Here is an 11,868-nt window from a genome sequence, read left to right on the forward strand (position 1 = left end):
ATATCTTAGCAGCACGTACTCAAAGTTCTTGATCTTGGTGCCAAGCGAATAGCAATCTCATTTGTTGATATCTGGTCAGTTTAGATGGTAACATTGTCTTAGCTCTCTGTAGTCTAATTATCATTCCATTTTTGTTCAAATGGATCCAGGAACAGTTTTCAGCTCGGTACCGGCGGTTTACACTTCCATTTTTCGTTTTGTTTGAATGCCCTCATCAGTGTAAACGAAGTTTTGAACACAAATCCAAAGACGACAAAGATACAAAGGAATATGTACATCTGATTCATGAAGATGAGCTTAGGTTGGATGAATGGTCACTTCGAAAGAGTGTCAACGAGATGAAGAGATGGACGACTCCCTTAAGTGAATGTGAGACTCTGAATCATCTATCCAAACTTCTTTCCAGACGGTTTGATCCCTCTCAACAATTTAAAACCATGGAACTCAAATCTCAAATTCATTCCACCCAAGTTTGTCTTGAAGTCTCTTTTCTCTCGATTGCACTCCTTGTAAGAATTGCTCAACAATTGCAAACCATGGCCTCAGCTGTTCTCTACTCCGTTCTCACGAAGAAGCCCACGAATTGGTTCGGTTTATTGATAAGAATCTAAATTCAGTGGGCTTGAGGAATCAAAATAGATCTAAATTTGCTGAAGCTGTATGGAGAGGTGTAATTTTTGAGATATCTGAACTCAGTGCCGGTCGTGGCTTTAGCAGCCTTTTTCCCAAAATTTTCGAGAGTGCTAATGACTACACCACACTTTCATACTTGGATCGTGCACTTGTGATCATTAAAAAACTGAAAACGGCAATGCCTTCAGATATTGTTTCGGACGAAGTAGGTGTCATCACGAGCATTATTGGTAGTCGTGAATACTCTTCTATTGAAGATCTATCTATATTTATTGAACAGATGTTTGTTGACATGATGCATATGTTTTTAGCTCGATTTCCACATGCTGTATTCAAGGAAGTAACTGACAGTCCGGCTGAAGAGTTTGATGAGAGGATAGGGCTTGCATTGCACTTCGTCTGCCAACTCAAATGGTTGAAAGCTCCAATTCGGTGGTCATTTCCTGCAGGATGTGATATCTCAAGCCTGGTAGATGATCAAGCTCACAATGCTCAGAACCAAGTTGACAGCATAGAGGAACCTACTACTGTAGAAAACAGCATTTCTCTCCATGTTACAGAGAATGTTGATAACGCTTTTCATATTACTGTTGATGATGAAATAGTTCGAGTTGAATAATTTCATCAGCAAAGAATTGTTTTGTTGTTTCAACGGACAACAAGATGGATGGACTTCAGGTGGAATTTCTTTTTTCTCTTTGTAAAAATTTGATGGATTAGTTTGGCTTACCAGTGACCCAAGGAGCACTTTGGTTGGCACACCATCCAAATGCATAATTTGTGAGACCACATATTCTACCGAACCACATACCCCAACCACCAACAAGACATGCAAAACTACGATCAACATTCAAAATTATTTATTTATGCCTTGCTCTTTCGCAAAGTGAGATGAAAGATGATCATATTTTCGAAATTGGAGAGAAGATATATTAACATTCATGTATGCAGAAACAATAGTCATCATCTGGCCATTCTGATTGCAGGTCACGTGTGCAACTTCCCGAACCCTCATATTTTTTTGTACATAACTCTGTACATTCTCTTTGAGTGATGCACGATCCCAAGTTGGTTCTACAGGGTCTCTGATCTACTCTGGAATCCACTGCAAGCAAAATTTGCGTTTTAGCATTATAATCACAAACATCCAAATTTTTAATTATATACATTCCACTAAAAGTAATATCCATAATAAATATTACTACACTTACATTATCAAAGATTACAAAGAGCAATACAAACTTCTCATCACCAAATAAGTTCGTAAGTAATGGTTTCTAGGGCTGAATTATTTAGATGTACATGGGAAGGACAAACCTGAAACAAACATAAGGAGAATAAGGAAGAAGCAAATCGTTGGAAAGAACTTGGCCATCTTATTAAAATCAATGTTCAATTGAAAATGACACTGATTGTGTCCAATATGACTTGGTTATATACGACCGGTATATTGTGATCCCAGGTAATTATACCGTGTTTTTCCCATTATGGATGAACATATATAGCATTTTTATTTTATTGTAGTACTAGATATTACCCGTGCCTTCGTCACGATTTGTCTTTAATTTGTATGTTTCACAATATTTTTGGGAAATGGGATAAATTACAACACGACATTCATATGTTTCATTTTCCTGGTCTTATTACGGGTGACACATCTAAAGTTGTAAGAAGTAATCATGGATTTTGATCAATTTTGCATTTGAACTTGCATGATCTGCCATCATTGCATACCCAATCTAATCAAATATCTATTATTATTATTATTATTTTTTTTTTTTTTTTCATTTTGGACTAATCAATTACAAACGAACTCAAGCATCACATTACTGATATGGTATGAACAACATCCCCATCTAAAACTATCAATTACAATAACCTAATAGCGGCTAACTGACTCTTGTACTCAATGTAGTATGAAGCATCTACGCAATCCCTTCTACAATTCAATATGAAATAGAGTAAAAATCTGAGCTTCTAAATCACTTGCAAAACACCAAAACGTTTAACTTATCACAAAGAATATGCTCCTCTCTTACTCCTCCAAGCAGGTCCTAGAAAGGCAAGAGATATAGATCAATTCCCCTACCTGAATACCATATTGCAGGTTCTTCACATGTATACTAACGTAAGAGTTTACACTTGATTAGAACCCTAAAGAATAGTATATCGCGAATTTTCGACCACATACCAAACATAAAAGTTGTAAATGTTAAAACATGAGTTTTAATTTATGGTCTCTTTAGAAACAAACATAGACTATTTCTATTAAATACATACACGAGTTTATGTCCTGATCCTCTTGGCAAAGGCAGCAATGGGTAAATACCTGTTCCTTCAAAGAAATATATTTCCTCCTTTGTTGATCTGCGAATGCACTCACCAACTTCGTTTATTACCTTAAGAATCATAATTAACTGCAACCTCAACAGGATCATTCTCTATGGGTGACGTTGGTATTTATATTGCCACAACCAAGTCTTGATGCCTTCTGATCAGCATAAGATTGGAAAGTAATCTCAAGTATGGTAGCAGATAATAGCTCCTTCAAGTTAGAAACTTAATTATCAATGAATATATGATCTGGATCATAGAAAAGCGCACTTTCAATAGCATTTCAGCCTTCATTATTGGTTGCATCAAAAAAATTCTAGGAAAGTTATATCTGATGGCAAGAAGATTAAATTTATGAGAACAATCATGACATGAATATCAATGTAAATTCATACATTAGTTTTAAGTTTTAAGTAACAACAAATTCAAAAATTGATTAAGCAAGCAAGAAAATAGAAACAAAACTAAAGAAGTTGTCATTATTAGTAACCTAATGCACTATGCATATTACAAAGATTCTTTCCCTAATAAGCAAAATGGGGAGTGTGGGATGAGGAAGGGGAAACCATCTTCAACATAAATCCTTAGTAACCCCTATAAAGCCTAACTCATCAGATGCCAACATGAGATAACAATGGCATGTTATCTCCTTGAATTCCTTTCTTATTCTTATTCTTTCTTTCTTTTCTTTTCTTTTTTTTTTTTTTTTTTTTTTTCTATTTATTATTATTATTTTAAATCAACATCTATGAGAATCCAGCCAGCTTCCTCTTTCTACATACTACTCGTTCTATGAAATTTCAACGATTTGGTACTCCAAATTCCACAAAAATACAAAAGTTAACAAAAGCACATTCTGAATAAAATAATTAAAAAACACACCATCTGAAGAACCACATTACATTTTCTGAGAAATTTAGGATTCTTCAAAAACAATATTTAAAAATTAAAAAAAATATATCAAACCTTACTCGACCAATCATCTCAATGAGAGAAACAATAGTTATTATAGAATACACACGAAACAAAATATTCAACGATAATTAGAATAGAAAAGAATCCATATCATAGTTTTGTTTGTGAAATGATAAAAAACCCAAAAACAAAAATTATTACATATAAAAATTGTATGAGGCTATGGAATACTCAAGTTTCTCTACATTGAATACCCAATCAAAATCCTAAATGGAACATGAAGAAGAAGAAGAAACATTTGAGGTAATGCTTGAGGTGCAACAACAAATTAGAGAAAGAGAAAATATAAGAAATGTTGAAAGTGAAGAAGTGGCACAAAATGTTGAAGGTGAAGGTGAAGAATTTGAAGATGCGACTAGTAGAGCAAATGAGATGCCGAGAAATCGTCAACGACAAAGTACAAACCTAAATAATGAGGTAACACTTGATTATAATGAATACAAAAACACTTGATTGATTGAATTAATGAATGAATGAATCTTCAAGAGAACATTGATTAGAATGAATGCAAATCACTTGATTGATTGGATGAATGAATGAATGCAAAACACTTGAATGAATGTAAAACCCGAGCCCAAACAACATGGCTGGGTCGTTTAGGGACACTATGGAACTACATGGCTAGGTCGTTTGGGGACACTATGGAACTACATGGCTGGGTTGTTTGGACCCTCTATGGAACTACATGGCTGGGTCGTTTAGACCCTCTATGGAACTGCATAGCTAGGTCGTTTGGACCCTCTATGAAACTACATGCCTGGGTCGTTTGGACTAAATTTAGTAAGAAATTCATTTTTTTGGTGACTTTGAAATCCCTCATTACCTAAATGAAAATTGTTTGAGACTCTTGTTTTATTCTATATGTAGGATTCTTTGCAGCTGTCCGAGAACCGATCCTCTGCAAACTCAAATGACGTGGATTGTCAACCGATTTTAAGTGATACAATAAAAAGGTTTACTACGTAAGAGGTATGATGGAGTAGGCATTGATTTCATTTTTTTTTTAAATTTTCTAAATGTAATTTTATTAGTGTATTAATAATAGTTGATGTTTTTTGTGTTTAGGTCTTTTCATATACGTAGCGAGACAATCGGTTGGACAACCGCTAGAGGAAAACAAGTTAATGTTATTATGGTCATTGAAAAGTCGGAGTGTGCCAAGGGAAACCGAGTAGCAAGATTGAATTTGGTTTGCGAGTGCTCGGGTGTGTATCGGTCACACAAGAAGAAAGGCGAAGAGAAGGCTAATAAGAGAAGGTCGGGAACCAAGAAATCGGGATGTCCATTTAAGTTAAAAGGTGTTTTCCAACGCGGCACTGTCGATAGTTGGAAAATAGAAGTTAGAAATGGTATTCACAATCATGTATTGGCGAAAACCCTTAAAGGACATGCATTTGCTACTCGTCTGACCGTTCTAGAGTTCGAGTACTTGTCAGAGATGAGTAAGTGTGAAATAAAGCCTAAACAAATTTTGGATTCCATCAAGAATAGGTATCATGAAAACATATCTAGTATATCCTAAGTCTACACTACAAGGCAGAAGGTGAGGAAATTGGATATGAACGGTCTCACATAATTGCAGAAATTGCGTGAGTTGTTAGCAAAAGAACATTATTTTGAGGAGTTGAGACAGGATGAGAATACCGAGGAGATAACGAGGTTGTTATGGGCCCATACAGAAAGTGTTAAGTTGGCTCGGACTTTTCTAATAGTTTTTATGTTAGACGCTACCTACAAAACTAACAGGTATCGATGGCCTTTCGTACAGTTTGTTGGGGTGAGTTCAACGTGGAAGTCTTTCACCGTATGTCAGGTGCTGCTTCAGTCTAAAACAACAGTCGACTATGAGTGGGCTCTGCATCAATTTAGTGGCTTGCTTGGTGACATAAGCCCATCCGTGATCGTGTCTGACAGGGACTTGGCCCTGATGAGTGCCGCTGACAAAGTTTTCCTTAATGCGCACAAGCATCTACGTAGATGGCATATCGCTACATCCGTTCTTTCAAAATATTACGATATTTTTCAAACTACAGAACTTGTAGAGAAGGCCCAGTTCTCATGGAACACTGTAGTCAAATCGAAGACAGAGGTTATTTTCCAGCATAGATAGGTGCTTTGGAAAAATATTACAGGGTTGAGTACTCCAATTTTGTTAGTTATTTGCGAGAGACTTGGTTTCCTCACAGGGATCGATTCGTATGTTGTTGGACTGACCAACACATTCACTTTGGGAGTACAACGACCAATAGAGTTGAAGGGTCTCATGCTCAGGTGAAGCGTGTACTAGGAAATGCAAACTATCATGATTTTTTGAGTATGTTTAGCTTAATCCACCCGATTCTAGAGATCCAGATGTCCAAGATTAGAGCTACCTTCGAGAGGAGTATGATTGTAACTCAGCACCACCATCGGATTCCTTTGTTTCATGAACTCAGAGGCCTTGTCTCAAGCAAGTGTTTGGACTTGCTATTTGAAGAAATAGATACCCGCGTAAAGCGTGTTAAAGATAGAGAGATCAGGTGTTATTGATATTTGCGCACGAGCCATAGACTGCCATGTGCTCATGAATTAATTGAGTTTGAAGAGCAAGAGCGGTCCATCCCTTTGACTGTTATCGACCCTTTTTGGAAAACATTATCTGTTTCTCCCAATGTGTCAGTGGGTGTTGGTCCGGATGTTACACCTTCGATGGACTTGTTCATGAAAAGGTTTGCAATGGTTTCTGAATAAGAGCAGAGGGTTATGATTAGGAAGCATATGGAGATTGCCGTACCATGAAAGTACATGGCTAGTACCGCCTCGTGAGGAAGCAAAAACCAAAGGTCAGCCGAAAGGTAGCTGCAGGAGAAAGCTTCCAACTGGATATGAGTTCTCTTCAACGCGAGATCGATCTCATTTTAAACATTCTCAACGTGACCATGAGGAGTGGGTCTCGTCATAACCAAACACTACGCCCACCCAAAATACCCACACCACACCAAGAAAGAAGCTTTCTCCAAAAATACCAACTCAAAACACCCACACCCCACCAACAAATAAAGCTTCTCTAAAAACATCAAAAATAACCACACCAAGAAATAAACCTTCTTCAAAAACACCAAAAACAACCACACCAAGAAATAAGGCTTCTCCAAAAACAACCATACCATGAAATATGAAAGATGGGTTAAACTTTGGAAAGACGATGGGTCCTAAGGATTACAGGGTAGATATTCCTGAAGAAATGCATAAATACATTGTTAGAGTCGATGACCCTGTTGGCGATGGCAACTGCGATTATAAAGCTTTCTGCATTGCATTAGGAAGAAGTCAAGAATAATGGCTGCAGATGAGAAAGGACTTGTACCAAGAGCTTATTGACAACCTCCCCCTTTATTGTACTTTGTACAGTCAAAGTAAGGTTGTTTATGCGATGAAGGAAATCTTACATGAAGAAGGTTACACACCCTTAAATAAGTGGATGAGCATGCCCTTTGCTGGATACCTATTTGCTTCAAGATTTAATGTTGTCCTCCTGCATTTAGGAGTTTGTCAGTGCTTCCTTATCATCCCGCTAAGAACCCAAGCAAATCCTGAAAGAGTGAAAAAAGTGTTGGGTAGCACACATGTTGGTGGAAATCATTTTGTCAATGTTGAACTTGTTGAAGATTGTCCGATTCCTCTATTAATGCGTCAATGGCTTAGAGCTCAGTATGATATTGCTGAAAGTTGGAATTTGGCATTCACAACAAGGCAATTGTAATTTATGGCATTGAATATCCCCAATCTAATATGGGAAAACGAGCCCGTTGAAGACCCAACAGTACATGTTATCGACTAAGTTGTTCGTATGTTATCGATATGATATTTTGGAAATCAGACGGCAATCGAGTGATTTGGAAATAATGTTGTCGATATGATATTTTGATGTAATTTGTAAATTCATTTTAACATGTTATTTTGGTGTAATTTGGAACAAGTGTAATTTTATTTTATTTTTATGCTATTTGGAAATAATGTTAGGGCTTTTATTTGATTTGATTTGGAAATCGAGTGATCGACTAAGTTGATTCGGATGGCAATCGAGTAATTTGGAATAAGTGTAATTTGATTTGATTTGATTGGATTTGTCAATATGATATTTTGATGTAATTTGATTTGATTTTACCACAAACGACATCGTCAAATCGTTTCACCCTTGAACCAAACGATGTGGGCTAGTCGTTTGACCTTTACACCAAACGATGTGGGCTGATTGTTTGAGATAGAGCTCTCTGTTTTTACACCAACCGATCTGAGATGGTCGTTTGGCCTTTATACCAAACGATGTGGACTGGTCGTTTGGGCTTTATACCAAACGATGTGGGCTGGTCGTTTGACCCTTACACCAAACGATGTGGGCAGGTCATTTAAGACAGAGCTCTCTGTTTTTATACCAAATTCAATTTCAAAACATCAAATTCAATTCGAATACGCCATCAAATTCAAATATATAAACTCTGTAAAAAAACCTAACTTATAATTCCTGAATTTTTTTTGCCATAACCTCCTTTGTTTTATTGACATATTTATATCCAAAACTCATCAATATAAACCTTCTAATAAAGAAGTCGTTACAAATAACAATCCCAAGCGCCATGTTACAAGTAATGGCTCACAGTTATTACAAACTAGACGAGACGAGAGGACTAAACTAGACAGTTATTACAAACAACAATCTCTGGTTGAGGTGTGGCACTTCCAACATTCTCCAACTCTGACGAGAGGACTCCATGAACGATGCACGCATGGCATAACTGAGAGAGCTATAGTTAAGGAGCTCCGACTTTACTTCCTCATGTTTAACAAAACAAAAATTCAAATACAACAATTTCCACATCAAATTCAAATCGAATACATCAATTTCCACTTCAAAATACATCCAATTCAAAAATACAGACTCAACATCAACATCGGAGGAAGCCGCACTCAAAAATCAATTATATCTATACTGCACACCACTATACTTGCACCTAGTCAAGTTGTACGCCTCCTCGAACGAGGACCTTGCTTCTTCGGGAATATTATTCCCACCCAATTGCAAACCTCTCTCTAGTAATTGACTCGTTTCATCAATGACGTTGTTCTGTCGAAATAAGAATACAAAACAATTATTAATTACCGTTTTAAAAGACTGTAACCAAAACACAATTAGAAAATCACAATACTCACAATCGGTGCATAAGATGGAAGTGTTTCCAGGGAGAAATGGATAGGAAGCTACTCGCGATTTATCAATCGAATGTGAGAATGCCTCACATACCACTCTATATACTCTGAACAACACTCACATGGATAAGTACAGATGGGTCCTCGATTGTTGGGTTGGATCACGTGATTCTGCCAGGATTCCCAATATACAGGCCCAAAAGTTGTCAATGTCCATTTCACTTCATACTCGCGTTCGGCTACAGTCCTGGTCGTGTAATTTGGTGTTGGAGGAGTTGCAGGTATAAACTGCACATGACCCTTACAACGCAATAAATCTCCACAACGTCAAAAAAGCATATCACTCCCTCAAAAAAGGCAATTTCATCGACTGGGCGTATAGCTCTGACATTCTTGTATAGACACCAATCAACCTTAAACAAAATAAAATATGTCATTAATCACATACTAAAATAATCAATTACTAAAAAAAATTTGAAACAAATTGAAATACTTACATTGAACACCGTCATATCATTAATTATCGCTCAGTAATACTGCAATGCATGACATGAGTTCTCATAGTGCACAGTGCCAACTGCATGTCTAAGAACATGCGACCCACCCAACTACTACTCCAAGTTTGGGATTGGCCTGAATAGCGAGAAGTACTCATAGATCCATGCCTAGATATATACACATACAGTTAACATACTAATAGAATAATATAATTAACATTAAAATGAATCCACAAAATATTTAAGTTTTATCTGTAGAAGAGTTAGGAAGCCCGAAACACCTTTCACCTTCGCACACGTGGCATGCACTCCAAGCATACTTGCCGATCTCTTTGAATTTCAACAACTTAGTCAAATAATAAACATGCACTCTAGTTCCAGACTTGTCGGTGAAGATGGTACATCCAAAGAAAAACAGTAGATAAGCTCTTACAGCCCTCTGTACCTCCGCCAAAGTCGACACCTTCCCCTTTATCGCGGACTTTCCTAACAAACTGGCTCCGCAAAAATTCCAGCCTTACCTTTGAAATGAACCGGCTCACGTCCATCTCCGCTTTAATCACAGGCTCCGAGACACCCAGAGCACTGTGTAAGAGACTTTCCGATTGTGAACGGGTCAACTCCGTGTTCCCTCTCACTGCTCTGCCTCTAATTGCGACGCCTAGGATTTGGGAGACATCATCCAAAGTCACAGTCATCTCCCCAAACGGCATATGGAAGGTGTTGGTCTCTATATGCCACCTCTCGACAAACGCAGAGACCAACGCCGGATCTTGATGTTTGTAACACCCAAATACCAGATCATAAAACCCAGTCCTCTTAAATTGATTTTCAAATCTGAGAGATCTTTTGAACTCATTTTTGAGATCCTATTGGCTTAACTTGAATATATGCGGAACACACTTCAACACTCCACCTGAAATAACAAAGACTCAATGAGGAGAAGCAAAAGGTTTTGTAAAGACAAAGGAAAATCAAGATACTAAGTCTATGATAATACTTTATTTTCCCAAACATCACGAGCCACATGCACCGAATAGTCATACAGAAGCTCTGACTCAGTAGGGCCACCACCATATACACCTCGTGTATACTCCAAATTATCTTTGAATTTTCTCACATAGTCTACCAATGGAGGTGCTTGAACTTCGACCAGTGCTTCAACTTCCATCAATTCTTCTTCTTCCAAATCATCATCCTCCTCCTCTTCATCACCCTCTTCATCACCATCATCATCCCCATCATCTCCATCCTCATCATCATCATCCCCATCATCATTATTATACTCTTTCCACGATCCATTGCTATATTTACATCTAAATCTAAATCTTTATCTACATCATCTAAATCTTTATCTACATTAATCTCAGTTTCACTATCACTCTCACTCTCTATATTACTCGGAACAACCTTATTGTGGTCCCATCTACGCACTGAGGCCGAGGTGCCCGCACTCCTTTTTCTCTTCTTCTCTCCTTCTACATCACCTCTACGGACTGAAGTCGTTGTTTTCGACCCCTTTTCTCTCTTCTTCTCAGGCTCAGGCGCGTCACCGCGACCCGAAGAGGAACCACCACCACTAAACAACTTCTTTACACCCTTGAATGTAGTTTTCGCTACATTCTTGACATTCTTTGATCGAGGACTCATTACTACAAAGAAAAATAAAACAAGTATTAGTAACTATTACAGTTCCAAAACATCCAAACTTCCAAAACTTCAAAAAATTCCAACAAGGATTACTTTGCAAAGAAACAAATGTCATAATTGGTACACCACTAAGATTATTAAAATAAAAATCAAACATCAGTAAATTCAAACAATTTCTAATAGAGATGCTACATATGAAGTTAAAAATAACAGTTTGTGCAGATCATGAAACAAGGTGATTGGTTTCACATACTTCATCTGTACAATCCATGATAAGATGGGCAAAGTAAAAGATATGTCATATAGTTGAAGATCACTGCTCCAAATTTCTTATAATATAATGAAGTCAAATAGATGAGAAATCAAATCAGTTGGCACAATCTGTTACAATACGGGACAAAGATATGCATCTTAAAGTGGCAGTTACATACCAAAAATTTAGTCCAAGGATGTGTACCTGCTGATGAAAGAGTAACGAAGAGAGGGATTGAGAGCCTAATGTTGTCATATGTGCTTTTGGGTCTAACATTCTACACTGGCAGAGGTAGTAAAATAGGTAAGTGTTTATAATATCTCAAGCTCGGCTTTTGCT

The 11,868-nt window shown here is 37.3% G+C and overlaps 1 long non-coding RNA gene across 1 annotated transcript; it reads right to left on the reverse strand.

Moving 5' to 3' along the window:
* Positions 1–418: 418 nt before the first annotated feature.
* LOC147524824 (uncharacterized) lies at positions 419–2,079 on the reverse strand. The gene is made up of 2 exons (XR_015220885.1): positions 1,951–2,079; positions 419–1,738 (listed from the first exon to the last, which is right to left on the reverse strand). It is a non-coding gene; the product is annotated as an uncharacterized LOC147524824 (long non-coding RNA).
* Positions 2,080–11,868: the final 9,789 nt, after the last annotated feature.

This window comes from Coptis chinensis, chromosome 1 (assembly GCF_015680905.1).
Source record: "Coptis chinensis isolate HL-2020 chromosome 1, ASM1568090v1, whole genome shotgun sequence".
In the NCBI taxonomy this organism is placed as follows: domain Eukaryota; kingdom Viridiplantae; phylum Streptophyta; class Magnoliopsida; order Ranunculales; family Ranunculaceae; genus Coptis; species Coptis chinensis.